This window comes from Scophthalmus maximus, chromosome 19 (genome assembly GCF_022379125.1).
Source record: "Scophthalmus maximus strain ysfricsl-2021 chromosome 19, ASM2237912v1, whole genome shotgun sequence".
Classification (NCBI taxonomy): Eukaryota; Metazoa; Chordata; class Actinopteri; order Pleuronectiformes; family Scophthalmidae; genus Scophthalmus; species Scophthalmus maximus.
The window spans coordinates 11,903,709-11,919,602 of NC_061533.1; the positions used below are offsets into that span (position 1 = coordinate 11,903,709).

Genomic DNA, 15,894 nt, shown 5'->3' on the forward strand with positions numbered 1-15,894 from the left:
CAGCCTCCCCTGTCTCATTGTGCAACTCTGGTTACTCCTGCTATATGAGGTTTGTGTCTACATATACATGTACAGTATATGCATATTATGTGTGTCATCCAGCATGTGTGGAAAACTAAACTACTTCACAAATTAGTATTTTACCTGTGCCATTGTGTGAGTACTTCTTTGTGAGCTTGTGTGCTCATCTGTGCCAGCATTTGTTATCAAGTGTGTGATACAGTATGCATGTTGTTGCACATACCTGCTGGGTATGAAATGTTATTCCATGTCTTTGTTGCCACATTCATGCATACACACCATGTGTCCATGGTTTTGTGCATGGGTATGCACACGGTGTGTGTGTGTGTGTGTCTATCTGGCATCAGCCAGTGTGTTGGAATCTCCCAGGGAGTATCTTCCCCCAGGTGTCACAGTATCATGATAAATGGGCCCCGCACCGCTGAGACAACCACAATACCCCACAGCAATATATTTCCTTAACTCTGCACAGCTTTGGAGAAATATATGCCATTTCTTGATAACACAGGGGCACCATTATAACACATTATGGGATAGACCTTTAGGTCCAAAGACTTATAAAGGTGGTTTACTAAGTTTACTGTCTTTTGATATATTAGAAAAGCAGCTGCAATATAGGAGAACCGAGTGTCTTATTTCTTTACAATACATATTTTAGCAATTTAAGAACAAGTTTACTTCATGAGAATATCATACATGAATCATACATGTGTCTAAAAGCTAAATATTAGTCATTAATCATGAAAGTATTTCGATTGCGCACACAAATTGTGTTAAAACAGTGTCAGCTGCAGAGCCGCATTGCATTCACTAACTGTCTTCTGTTCCCTGCCCCTAAATATGGTGCCTTCATACACACATGCACACACACACAACTCTGGTCAAATTAAACCAGGATGTTCACTGTGATGGGCTGCCAAGTCTGGTCTCTGCTACTTAATTTTCAGACAAAAAATCATGTTTATGTAACAATATGTTTGTGTACACCTGGGCCACAGTAAACAATTGGGAACCTGGTTACCTTCAAAAACAAAAACAATGCCTCTGCCAGATCACATTTTGTTTGTGTCAGCATCTTGGTAACGTGAAACATTTACAAACAGTCTCCTTGAATGTCATCTGCATGTAATTTATGCCGGACTCCTTTTCTCTGCCCCGCCCTCCGTTCATCTCTGCATGTGTATAATACCCCAGTCGTCATTTGCAAGGCCCATAATCAGCGCACAGGGGATCACACTGCTCCTGATAAAGAAAAATTTAAAACATTCACTCGACAAGTCAATTCATCCTCTGTTGTAGCCGTGAACAGAATCCTTGAATAAATAAAAAATGAGTCCCTTGTAAGCAGTTTACTTCACATTTCCTAATCTTGGCTACATACAGAATAAGTAAAGCGGCAGCTGTTGAAATCAATAGTCTAGATGATGCGAATTTTTAAAGAAGGCAGAGAAAGACGCAACCTCATTACCTCACGGATTATGTTGATCTGCCGAGGCAGACCTGCCAAGTTTACCAGATTGTTTTCAAGCCTTTATGTAGGGATAGTTGACTAATTTAATTTTTTATACTCTGCATGAAACAAAATTATAAGATTGTGCACATTCACACCTGGGGAGGAGTGTAACTGTTCTTTTAGCCACTGAATAGCTCACACTTGTTTTGAGATGGTTGTGGTTGATATATTTAATGCTCACTTCTAAATTTTTAAAGCTTGTGTCTTAACACACTACCAACAACAATTTGCATACTGACAAATGAAGCAAAAAGAGTTGTCTCTACTTTAAACTACAGCTTGAATTCACGACATCACACAAAAGTGCATGTCCAGATGAGTGAAATTAATTCACATAACTCTGATCACATTAAAACACAAATTTCTCCTTTCCAGTCGATTGTAAATAAAAAGCAAAACAGTTTTTCCTACAGTATACCGATCTTCCACTTTTTGATCAATGCTGGTACCAATCAATGTTGATAACCCCTTTTTTTGCCCTCCCCTTGCACACAATCAATACAATATACGGCACATTAAATCCTGCTCCAGTTCATCCATAAATGACATGGTGAGCATTTATTTAAGCGCAATAACACCCTACGTCTATATGGTTATCGAACAACATGATTAATCTGCTTCAAAAATGCTTTAAAAAACCTCAATCAATAAAAAATTGATGGTCTGAGAAGATACAATATTGCTCCAGCACTTATAGGATGAACATATTAGCTGACCTGTTATATTCAGATTTAGCCATACCGAAGCACTTATCACGCCGAGTTACATTTTTCTTTAAGCAGAGAGAAACAATATGGCTACATACATCACCTTAACAGCAACAATACATATATATATGTTTATATATATACATATATATACACACATATATAAATATATATAATTACATTCTCAGTCAATTAAACTATAGTGGAAGTGTGATATACGGGATATACAGTTTAACCATTTTGCCTTTCACTGCACTGGTTATATTACACCCGCCTCATAAAGAATTAATAGTTTTTATTAAAAGCTTTTTTCAAAACAACTCTTATTATGCTAAAAGCTGTTATGCTTTTTCCTGGTAATGAAAAACTATGCAAATACTGTGTTTACAAGAATATCCCAAACAGACCAAAGCATTTTTAGCTCCCTCCATGCTATTATGACATAAGATTTATTTTTGTGAATATCTTTATTTAATTGATTAACCCGATTTTTTTCAGCAGGTCTTTTGAGATAAATTATATAATTGATCAGTGGTAACTGCATTATTCATATACCTTGTATTCTATTCCTTACGATCAGGAACCTTATGGTGCACCTTGCCTGTACTATTTGTGGTGGTTGGAGAACATTCTCTCTTCCAAAACTACTTGATCTGAACAGAAAGGACAGCCCCTTCTAATTCCCTCTCACTTGAGGAGTAGCAGTTCTAATGACGTATCAGTCTTAGCACCTTGAATTCATGGACTGTAAAATTTAAGAGAGTGCAGTCACAAATTTCACCTTCGGTTTCCTCTCCAGACTTCAAGCATCTGTTTCCCCCTGTTGTTAATTGTGGTACTAAGCTGATGCGATGCCCACCCTGTCTATTACGTTGCGCCTGGCCATGTCTGAATTGTCTGTGTAGATGTGAGTCACTCTTGGAGAGAAATTCAATTACCTTCCCCTCCCTACCCAGTCATGGTCCAGCCCTTCCGGGCTGAAGTTTGACTGATATCTGAAGGAGAGGAGAGAGGAAGGAAATGGGGGGGGGGGGGGGAGTGAAGGTACAGAATATAAAGATGTGTTCCCATGTAAACATAATCTGACATTCACCATCCAAGCAATTTGTCCTTGATGGAAACCTGAATAATATGGGCGTCCCGGAAACATAATTATTGGAAACTGTTTGGTTTTATGAGACATCAAATAAAATTCCAAACAAATGGCTCCGCTCGTTGGGCTCCTAAAAGAGTCCTGGACATCCCTTAGCATGTAAATCTTTTTATTTATACTTTTTTTTACTAATATTTTATTAGAATTTTTAATAGAAGTCTCATTATCGACATCAATGACTGTCATGATTTATAACGTGCAAAAATGTTGATTTCTTTACTTAGGCCAAAATTTTTCTAAGTAATCTCGTGCACTGGGCCTCACACAAGAACATTTTCAAGTTCCTGTTGTTTGTTCATGTTAGTGTTCAGTAAGGTTTACCAAACCCTCTTTCACTGCACACACTTTTTAAAAATCACTTGTTTCACACCAATGAAAACCACCTGTTCATGAGGGGGGTATACAGTCATGAAATTTGATCCAATGCCTTGAAATTTTCATATAATGCTGCCTGTTCCACTTCAGTAGTGGGAATCGTTCATTCACAAAATGTCATACAAGAGAAAAAACAAATGTATCATGGTCAGTATAAATGTACTGAAACATTGTCAAAAACACATACTGTATAATAATGAAAACACAAACATCACAATCTCGCAGAGCATGGAAATAATTAACACAATGATAACTAAGTCCAGCACTTCATGGTGATGAAGCTCAAACCCTGGATTGTTCACCTGCACACTACAGTAGTGCACTAAAGTAGACTGAACGCAAATCATCAATACAACTCCTTGGTGGAGGTCTGCACTCTACTCAGCCCTTTTAATTTTCCATTTTGTCAAATTCCAGTTAAAATTTTTAATCAACAGCATCTCTTTTTTGTGGTCATCTTTTGACATGTATCATATCAGTATTCATATTGAGAGATTTGGTTTTGCATCGTCATCTTTTTAGTATGTGCCATTTGTAGAAATGTTCACCATACACCTACTGAAACATTTGAATAATATTGAAATATCAAATACACTTATTTCCTATAAAATTAGTATTCACATTGGTACCTCAATTTTTTCAATGTTTCGATTCCATGAGTGTACGACTCAATGATCAAAAGGTGTTGACCTCATTTTGTGAAGATTTTCAAGAAGAACAAGAGAAAATTAAACTTGAGGAAGAGGAAATACCTGAAGATAAAAATTATGAAAAGAACAACCCACAACACAGCAGGTCATCTTTATATAATCCAGACATCCCTTCGGACCAATAGGGTGAAAAGGGATGTAAAAAGATAACTTGGTACTCTAAACTGTATGACAGTATGCAGCCAGGTGACAGCTAAGATCAAGATGACTCCAGGGGCCACAAGACTGGCAGTTTGCCATGGTCAGGACATTGCCTCAGATTCTCATCTTTTCAACACTGCAATGTGGGGACACGCCCACTCGAGTTGTGACAGCAAAATGCTGATACACCTCAAGATACACACAAGGCCAAAGTGGACTGATGGCAACTCCCTTCTACGAGTCCAATGATCCTCATCATTTCCTGCATGGGGCCACAGACAAGACTCGTCCAACTCCCTCTGATGTTCCAACCTCCGACAGTGAGCAGCTCGCCTCCTTTAACAACACATCAGGCCATTTCCCCCTGCTATGGGATAATTAATGGAATTTGACACTAATACTAATATGAACAGCATGACAGCCATTGTGCTAGGCAAAAAGTAAATAATACTTTTTCCTCCTCATCACCCACTGCCCCTGAGTGTCCCTCACATGAGAAAAAGACTTGACGTCTGCCCACTCACAAAAGAAGAAAAAGGGAAAATGACCCAGGAGAGGCGAAATGAGGCCACAGGCAACGAAGACTTTTCCGAGGAACCGCTGAGTCAACCATCTGTGAGACATACGGTTGTTTAATGTGCAGCAGTGAGCATTAGACAGAGGGAACTTTGTTAAGCACTCCGCTTTATGCATTTTTTTATGTACACAAACAACACATTGCTATTTATATCAAGTGTCTATTGCTAAAGCATTGACGAATAGTAAAAGTAGAATAGACATGATTTGAATATGTTGAGCAACAGAAATCAAATCAAGCCACTCTTCTAAATTTGGTATGGAGCTCATGAATTTTTTAGTGAGACGCACCAGGGAAAGTTGTCTGGAGCCCTGAAATTGAGCCACTTCATCACATACAATGTCTTTAACACAGCACATTGAATTTGAGATTTAAAAAAATCATGAGCAAGTGTGACGCAAGTGATTCTTGCTAGTTTTAAGCTGACATAGTTGTCATTTTCCTGTCTCGCACCCACATTGTTTGAATATCAGATGCACTTGCATCAAGTGACCATGGGCAATTGTTCTAGAAATGAGGTGTTGTCAGGTGCATTGTCAGTGCATTGATATCTTGAGGCACGCAGGTACATAACACACATACACACTGCTTAACCACACAGATGATCTGTGTTCACATCTTTACTGGGTGAGCAATGTAGGACACCTTCATATATAGTGCCTGATAAATAAGCAGAATTGTCTTGGCCCCTCTTGTTTTTTTCCAGTTTGAAAAAAAAAATGGGTACAATGAGTTAGTGACGGAGAGATTATCTATTGAACAGTTTACATGAGACGACCTCTACAGTCCTAGAGATAATGTCACTATCAAATACCTGTTAAACATTGACAGGTCAGAATGAGGGAAAAAAACAACAACAAGCAACACTGCACAGGTTTCCTCAGTCTGGTATGTAGAGCTCAAAATTCACAACTTAACAGACTTTGGTGAAAAGGTTTAGATATGGTCATAATGACATGAAAAGGAGAGAAGTCATCACTGGACAAATACACAACAGTTACATCACCTGTAGTTGCCAGCGCCGCATGTCTTGACAGTTTTCCTCATATTTCATTGGTCTTTAGCAGTGAATTTAGATAATCAAAATGGCAGACTGCCAGCTTGTCAAAAGTGTGTCTTGGAGCAGCCTGCCTCCTCCTATGGCATTTTTATTCATAGGCATTTCCACTAAGTGCTTCTTGTTGTATGACAAGGCTAAACTAAGGCCCATTTTCGCCCTGCTGCGTGAGCAGTTACTGGAATCAAAGCTAGATCACAGTTGTCACAATGCCATTTCACTGTGTATTACCATTGCATGCCACCAGCAACAAAAATCACTGCCCCATCGTTGAAAAGGGGAACGTGGATATCAACAGTAGCAGTAATCAACACAATGACATAATGACAGTTAGACAATGGAAAACTTGGCCAGGTATGATTTTGTGACCATTTTTTGAGACGGTGCAAGACTTTATTTTTTTTAAACAAGGGACAGAGTCCGCACTGAGTCCGCACTCTCACAAACATTGGCCTACACAGAGTCCAGGAGTGATTAGTCAACTGTGGAGGTCACTCATTGCTGTGTCTTCGCGTCTACGCAGGAATTAAAGTTCTCAGTCGTTACCATTTCCGTCAATTAGATTCCAAAGAGGCCACGCATGAGATTAGTGTATATCTAGTATTGTCTAATTGTGTCTGGAGCCCTGATAAGGGATATGAATATGTATATTATTGCAAGCAAAATGTCCATACCTTATGACTGTGCAAAAGACTCCAATCATCTCTAATATGTCCAGTGTTTCACATTCTGGATGTTACTGAAATAACTGGTGCTTCAGTGACTGTTGGCTGTAACGGAGACTAAATGATCCGGTACATGGAGATTTAGCTCCACCCATGTATTGTCACCATTATGAAAATAAAATTGAGAGCTTGTCTCTTGTGCAGTGGAGTGAGTTGCGGCCCAGCAATAAGCCTCAGAGAATATGTCTTACTGGATTATTAAAGTCGGGTTCTGTCTATATTGATTGGTACTGATGCCCTTGAGGGAGTCAGGCTGTTTAGTGGTGTGACGGGCACACTGAGTCATAAACACTGTGACAGGATGTCAATGAGCCATAAACACGTCTATAAAAACTATCTCTCCCTGATGCTGCCCAAATTCGTTTCGCATCACATAAATATAGAGGTGAATTGACAATGTGTTTCAGTGCATGTGTTTTTCCATAATTTCATTTGGCTCAAATAACAACTCTGCTGAACAGAATGGAGTAGAAACGTAGAACAAACTCTATTTTAAATGTAACTGTTTAAAATGACTTGTGGAAATAGACGTAAAGCAAAAATAAATAAAAACATAGCAATATAACCTCAGACTCCGTGGCAGATTAAGCCAATTATATTGATATTTACTGTGACAGGAACTGGAAAAAAAACAACCTATGAGCCTAAACTGAGTTAGCTAAACTGAGATGGGGCTCGGGAAAATGGTTTCTTTTGACTCAAGGTCTACAGGAGTAGGGAGGGCAGACGCCACAGCACCTGAGGACAAAGTTGGAGGCTGAGGCAAGAACAATATGCAAATAAAAATAAGCCAACATCAGTCCCAGTGGAGCTCAAAGCTTACAGAGGTCAGGTGCAACAACTTGCGAATGATCTTGGGAATGTTGAGCAGATTTATAGTGTAGCCTACTTTTTCTGTAAAGTAAAATGAGCTTCGGTTAGAGACCGGTTATGAAGGTGCCAATCAGTCTACATACAGTCTGCAGTGTGAAAAGAATATCTGCATACACTACTCAGGTCAAAGTACAAATTATATTTACGGGTATTATAAAAAAAGACATTAGAATTGAACATCAGTCAAACAACCAAGAAAAGCTTAGTGCTCTTTGTAGTAAAGATGCATACTCAACATCAGCTATCAAAGAGTACCAGAAAACTAAAGTGTTGTTGGTGCATTAGAAATATTGCCCCTCAGAGCATTAGCATGTTGTTTTTTTCACACTACACAAAAAACAAACTCAATGTTTACGCTCAGTATTTAAGTAGGGTCTGCACATACACTACGAAAAATATAAGAAGGTAAACAGGACGAACATGCACATGAGCAAGAAGAACAGAATAAACACTGTTTTCATTTTGTCATCAGCGTGGAGTCAGAGGTGGTGCCAAGCCTCATGCCTCATGGGAGCTCCCACAAGGGGAAGGTCTTGGCAGTCACAATATACTGGCAGAAGGTGTCCCAGACCTCTGTCTCCCTCTCCCTGTCTCGACCTCTCTCTTCCCCCATATTTTTCTGTCTAGGAGACAAATAGACGAGAGACGCAACACAATGTGTAATCTGTTCACCGGTGCGTACACCTACTGGTGTGTCATGAATGAAGATCGTGTGGGGGCGAAGATGGATTTTAGTTGAATCGTTTCTTTAGAATGAGGCAGACAGCGAAGGTCGATTAAAATTCTGTGCCAACATAATGGAGAGAATAACTTTAACATCTCCTACCAACACCCTGTGTTCAGTGAATTGTGGTATTGGGGTTTGAAGTCTCTTCATAACCCAAGTTTGATTTGAAAATGCAGAGGTATACATAATTAATTCTGAAATTGTATGTAAATATATATATACATATATATGAATTTCATAGTTTGCAGTGGTTGGTTTCGATAAAATAACAAATACAAATCCGGATAAAACCAGATTTCCTTCAAAAACGTACCCATTAATTCTCATCAAACTACAGTCACACTATGACCTTTATATTGGTCTTCATTGTAAGCTTTGCTCAAGGACAGAAGTAGTTCAAAATGAAATGTTCAACTATACTGTGTTTTTTAGTATGTAACTCCAAAAGAGAAAAAAGAAAATTAAGACAAGACTTGACCTAGTAATGCCCCCATTAGCTACTGTTGATAGTCCCGATTATATTTCCCATCAAGGGTTGCACATATTTGGGTTTACAATAAAACACTTAGCTTTACCACACACATCTAACAAAACCCTGTTTGGATGCTTACGACAGAAGAACATGCTTGAAGAATAATTAAAGAATTTCAAGGGTATCTGATGAGTTTGTTCAACGTATAATGTGATCGAGTAGAGTTCGGCAGGGTTAGCTGGAGCTTCAGAATCCCCAAATGCAATAAAAAGCAGTACTGTGCCGACGACCTTAGCCTATATTGAGAGAGCAGGAAAAAAAAAGGCTGTGCTAGTTTACGACTGCGGTAGTATACACGTTTCCCTGGCATGCTAATGTTTGCAGCTTACGTGAGAGCAGGCATACACATCATTTAATCCAGTATTGTGCATGCGCTTGTTGGTTTTGTAAAGGTAATAAAAGAAGACACTCTTTAAATCTTTAAATACCTAGTCTTGCTCTTGCTAGCGCCACATGCACATCGCTTCAGCGTGTGGAGAAATCCAAAGCTTCAGTCCTGCCCAGGTCGCCAAGTTATGATCGAAAAATCGGATGAAAGGTAAATGGTAAGCATTAGCTACTCTTCTACATAGAATAAATAAATAAAATACCCTATCCTGCCTTAGCTGATCCTAGCTTGGTATGTGTTTGACTGAAAAGGAAGCGAACCAAATATGTGAAAAGGGCTTCTGAGAGCGAGAAAAGAAGAATAATGTGTGTACCACATCAAGGCAAGGTGCGCGGACTGCACTGAAAACCCACACTGACAACAGAACAAAGCAGAAAGGGACATAATGAGGTAAAGAGGTGGGACTCCAGCCAGAGCACCTGTGTCCATGGCTGAGTGTAATCCCTCCATGTGACGATGTAGAAAAGGAAAAGGCGAACAAGCAGGTAGTTCTCAATTCCAATGATGCCACTGCATAACCCAACCCAGCTGGTTGCTATATGAACACTGCCTCAACATTCAGGTATCAAACTAACAACATTACAGCTGCATTATATTAGGAAGTCATGTTTATTTAATTCCTCAAAGGGCTGGGTAGGTATGATATGTGAGCTCATCCTACCCCTGCAAGATTTAACATCAAGGTTAATAAATAATATCCCTGCCTACTCGTGAAAATGGCCAGTATCACATTCAGTAGATAAAAATGCTGGAATTCTCTTTATTCACCTGTACTGGCTACAAAAGGGGTTATAGGGCTTATTTTCCAAATATAGAGATGACTTCTCTAAACTACAACTTGAAAATACACTTCACTTTTATTGGTGCTACTGTATTATTCTCATCTGTAAGATCGTATGCATTATGATACAATACAGTGGGAATATAGGGGGACTTTAATCATAACTTTCTCCTGGGATAAAAAAAGAAAAAAGAAAAGTAATTTGTCCCACTGAGCTCACTGCACCACTGCAGCAGTTGTTCTAGTTATAGTTCAAATAATTGCTACAGACATCCCGTGCCAATAGGATTACATGTATTTAAAGGAATTAAAATGCTTTGCACTTGAATCAGTTAACATCTACCGTAACGTATAGTGCAAAGCTGCATATTTATGCAAATTAATCTGTTTTACTCAACCTGATATGCACAATTAAGTTATTAACAAAGGATTAAATGACGACAAAACTGCACAAGTGAATGTTGACTGTGTATTCATGGTTGGAAAAAGTAGATATTGGAGGAGTTGACAAGTGCATAGAGATACAAGACCGATAAATAGACAAATAAGATAAAACACATCCATCTTGCTGGATGTGTTTGTGTGTGCCGCTTACTAAACCAAAGTGTGTACATGAATAACTGTGACACATTAACGTGGTTGGAGAAATGTATTGTCCCTATCCGAGCATTTCACTTGCCCTAAGTGGAGGGAAACTATTCCTCTTTAATGCATCCCTAGAATGTTCCAGTCACAGTCATTAGGGACTCTGACAGGCGCCATTTTTAGAGGAAATCTTTGAGCAATTAAAGGAAGTTTGCCATTGTGAGACAGAGGCTGGCTTTAATGGGAAGTTCTATTAGTCTGTCACTGGGAAGCCTAATGGCTGACCACCACACTATCATTAGAAACACACTGTTAGCATGTGTGTGTGTGTGTGTGTGTGTGTGTGTGTGTGTGTGTTGGTTAGCTAATCATGTAATTGAATGACCCATGAGTCATCACAGTCAAATAATGACAATACAAATCCTTTCTTCCTACTTTCCCTCATTAAAATCTCCATCCTTTTTTTATTGTATTTCAGGTGAGCTTAGCCTTCTGTCTCCAATTTACACACCGACTCTAATTCTCTGAAGCTTGCTGTTGCTCACAGCAGCAGTTCAGTTTTTTGGACCATCCGCTTTAATTTTAGTCTGCAGTCCCTTGTTTCCCTGAACCCTCTTTCATTCTGACTGTCACTTTGCATCTCACTCTCCCCCTTTGTCCCTTCTTCTATTCTCTCTCCATAGTTATCCTAATGCTTTCATCTTCCCTCCTCTGCCTACATTCATTCAATTTGTCTTTCTATCAGGTGCTGTCAGCATTTTCTCTTTTCCCGTCGCTCCAACTTCCATTGCCTGCTCTCCTTTTCCAGTCCCTCTCCTCATTATTATCTCACAGCAATTCTCCCCTACTGTATTTGCCAAGCATGGGGTTTTCATATTCTGTTAGCATATGGTGAACTATCTTTACTACACAAAAGTCATCAGTATTTGCATCTTCCTGTAAGATCTAAGCAGCTGGTTTATTTAATTCCTCAAAGCGAAATATATCCTGTTAACTTTTAAATCAAGAACATCACAATCAATCATTGTCAGAAGCTGATTTTACAGCAAAAAAGATTGAATGTTTTTAGATGTGTTCAGTATGTATTTTAACTATGAAAAGGTGACTTTCTTAGGAATCATTAGCAATAACATATTGTCAAGTAAAATTAAAATAAAATCAGTTTATAAAAGCAACTTGATTTTCATGGGTTAGAAAACCATGGATTTTAAATCTTTTCAGATCCACGGTTTTTACAGGATCCTGACTGTGCGCTCCCCCCGTAGTGTTCAGTATCATCCCACAGCCATCTTGTAAGATCTGTCTGAGCAGATGGCCTCTCCTCATGAAACTCTGATGACAGCACAGTAATCTGACTCAACAGAGAAAAGGCTGTCAGATTAACAGCTCACTTCATTCAAGTGGAATACCGACACAGGTGCTCAGCGCTGAGCTGGAAGACCCTGTTCATGTCAGTCCCTGCGTAAAATGTAGGATTTGTCGAGAGACTCCATACTGTTAGATAGGTGCATTTGGGAACCCCTTGATACACCACTTCATTTCTTCTTCTTTATTTTATATGTAGAATAAAGAGTCATTTTCTGATAAAGAAACTATGGTTACCTTTGAGGAAGGTTTAAATAGTGTTGGTGACCAAGAACAATGAAGTCAGCATATGCAGAAGTACTCACCGGACCACACCGCCAGGCTGGTTGGCCAGCTGACAAATTGGTTGCCATGGCTGTTATGAGAACCCTGGGCAGAGGTGATTGGGTCGCAGTATCTGTAGCGAACGTGGCGGAGAGTTACACTGCGAGGCCAGATGGGGCAGCAGTAGGGGGCGAGAGCTGCCATCCTCCATACTTCATCACAGCAAAACAGAGAGATGATGCAGGTGTGAAAATGATGACCAAAGGAAATCAGCTTTAACAAAATTCAACATGAAATGTTGTGGAAGCAATGTAAGGCATCAAATCCAAATAAGGGTACATAATGTACAGGGTGTTGACATAAACAATCCAATACAACATCCCTTCAATAAATATCACTTATCCACGTCATGTATTGTTCTTTTTTGTCCTGAGGTGATATATAAGTACCTTTGGGGAAACACCAGATGTTTAAATAATGAGGCTGGGAAAAGTTTTGTTGTTAGTCCATTATTCTTAAAATTCAATTTTTAAAGTAGCATTTATGGCATGAAGCAATTTTCTTGTCAATGGCAGAAAAATGTTGCAAGTAAATTATTGATGTTTTTACTTTACTCTTTAAAATTGGCTGTTGAAGGCCATCGAGCAATTTCATCTGGTCACGAGAAGATCACTTGCCTACGGTATGCTTCAATGTATGGCGACGTTCATGAGTGTTTTCCTGAAATACAAGAATGCTCTGATATTGTGTTCTTGGAGGAAAACTACACAAAGTCCTATGGGGTTCTACCACTCACTATGCAGGTCTACTACTGTAGTGCAGCAGCAAGTATGCAAAGGTCTTAGCATTTTGCTTCCTGTCAGTGTCGGAGAGGGCATTCTCCAATATAAACTTTCACTTCTATCATATCAATACAAGTCTGACTGTACCCCAGTTGTCTTTGGAGGGTTATATACACTCTGTACCACACGTTTCCTACTCAGTCTGCTGAATCATTTAAAGTCCATGCATTAATCTTAAATTTTAAACATAGATGAATAAAAGAAATAAAGCACCTGATACACAAAGCCCTTCATATTCCATCCGTTTTGCAATTGTACTGGGACCTTAACATTGACTAGCAGGCTCTTTATCTTGATGGTAGCAAGATAGTTTCATTAGCACAGGAGCTCAAGGCTAAATTCGTTATGTCAGTTTCAGAAGAAACCCTTGATCCACGGCACTGCCTTTGAGCTTTTCAAAATGTCATAAATAATACGATTTCATTCTCCTTTTTTCCTCACAACCTGCGTAGGCTTTTAATGCAGACAAATTAAGCATCCCTCAAAATAAATGAAGAACAGAGTGTGTGTGAGCAGTATGCTTTCAGAGGGCCTGTCAGTCCGAGTCATCTTTACCTGAATGATGCCACCATGACTCCATCTGTTACCACAAAACCAAGCCAGAGGAAGGAAGGTGGAAAAAAAGTTTGAGAGAGAAAAAAACAACAGCAGATAATACAAAAAGCAGAAGCAGTAGCTATGAGTAAAAACAAAAATTAACAGGATATACAGAGAAACACAGGCTATAGACTAACTTCTAGGCAAATATCTTCCTTTGTTTTCACGCTGTTGAACAACACAAACTCTTTGAAGCAAAGCAGCCTCATGATGGGAGGTTTTGTCCACGCAGGAAAATGTCAAAAAGTAATGTAGGAAGTTATTGATTTCTCTTCAAATCTTCTAAGTCAACGTTATAATACATGAGCCACTTTGGAAATGACTTTGGGCAGGGTTCGCAGCAGGGATGGGGACTGATCAGTGTGATGGGATCACAGAGGATGAGTTACTGTTTCTGTATGAACAAAACAGATACTGACAATGCATAGTTTGTCATCACTTTGCGAAATCAATCCTGATTTTCCTGACAACACTTACACATGCCCGACGATTCCCTAACAAACTAATGCATATAGTTTTCCAAATACAAAACACACCTTACTGTGTCTTATAGGGGAGGGAGAAATAATTGATTCTTAAATGCATTGTGATTCTCTTTTGAATGACTATGTCTCGACGCAGAAAAATTAATAATCAGAATTTTACAACTAAGACTGTATAGCGGACTGCTGCAAGCGAATAAAGCACGTAACGTACGTCCCTCTGACATCCGCAAGGTTCCTTACGGCTTAACGTTATGGATGTAGAGAACATGCACATCGTGTTGACGTTGTAAGCTACATGTGAGCATGGCTAAACAAGAGCCGCCGACCGGAATGATTCGACCGGCACCCGCTGCATGAAAAGCTAGCATTTTGTTACAAAAACAAGATGCATTCGTTTGTGAGTTGGGTTTAATATTTGCAAATCAACCTCTGTTTAGTGAACCTTCGGAACATTCATATAAAATGTTTTTCTGCTTTAAGTTGCATGCCACTTCAAAGTGTCTCAGGTTAAAATGGTGATGTGACCTCACCAGTAATTCTGAGCGAGTCCTTCAGTTCATACGAGCTTTTCACACACAAGCCCTGGTTTTCAGTGCCGTCTAAATCCCGCATGGGCTCTCAGTCTGTACATCTTAGACAGAATCTCAAGGATCTGGCTGGGGAGCTCAAAAGCCGAGCTTGCTGATCTGCATCAGCACCATCTGGAAAATGTGGGTTGTGACATTTTGCAAGAGACACAATGTTTCTCTACTCAATCGATGGAGTCAGAGCAAAGAAAAAATCTGACTGTCAATTGTCAGTATCTTACTGTAAATGGAAGATATACTCTGTATGTGCATTAATATTAATAATAATAAATTTCATTTATAGACCCACAATACTGCTGTATGTACAAAAACCCGACATCTTACCTTCTCATCATGAACACAAGAACATCAGCAAACTTCGTCAAAATGATGATCCTCGTAGCTAGACGGAATGACCACGCTCAAACACACACATTACTTAGGATGTAGTTCAGTCACCTATGTAACCACCTTTGTGAAAGTAGAGGTCATGGTTGTTACTCTCAGCCTTTTTGGGAGCAGGGGAGAGTGAAATTGATTTGGCAGGGTTAATGACAGGAAGAGCTGAGAGGTCATTTAACCTCAACAGCCCTTTTCCTCATTCTCAGCAATAATGACAGTAACCTCTAAAAGAGGTACAGCTCGACGGCCATTTATACCCACCAATTATAATAATATCCAATTATTACACACAAGTCATTTTTCACACAAGAAACTGATGTGTGAATGTATGATGGAAAGGTGTCTTATCATCCAATGAGGGATGGACCAGGAAATGGCACTTAAATAAAAGTAAATTTATTTATTTATTCAAATTCTATATTCATGGTCTTGTCAAACATTACAGTAATGCTTTTCAAAGAAGAAGTGCACACCACTGAGTCCATTCCCATTATTCGTTTCCTACATT

At 39.2% G+C, this 15,894-nt stretch overlaps 1 long non-coding RNA gene across 4 annotated transcripts in view; it reads right to left on the bottom strand.

Moving 5' to 3' along the window:
* Positions 1-15,894, bottom strand: part of LOC118313839 — a 127,064-nt gene that overhangs the window by 68,227 nt on the left and 42,943 nt on the right. For 3 of the 4 annotated variants that reach the window (XR_007030167.1, XR_007030169.1, XR_007030166.1), the window contains exon 2: positions 12,536-12,706. The exons of the other annotated variant lie outside the window; for it this stretch is intronic. This is a non-coding gene — a long non-coding RNA (uncharacterized LOC118313839). The remainder of the gene's footprint in view (positions 1-12,535; positions 12,707-15,894) is intronic. 4 annotated transcript variants of the gene reach the window in all.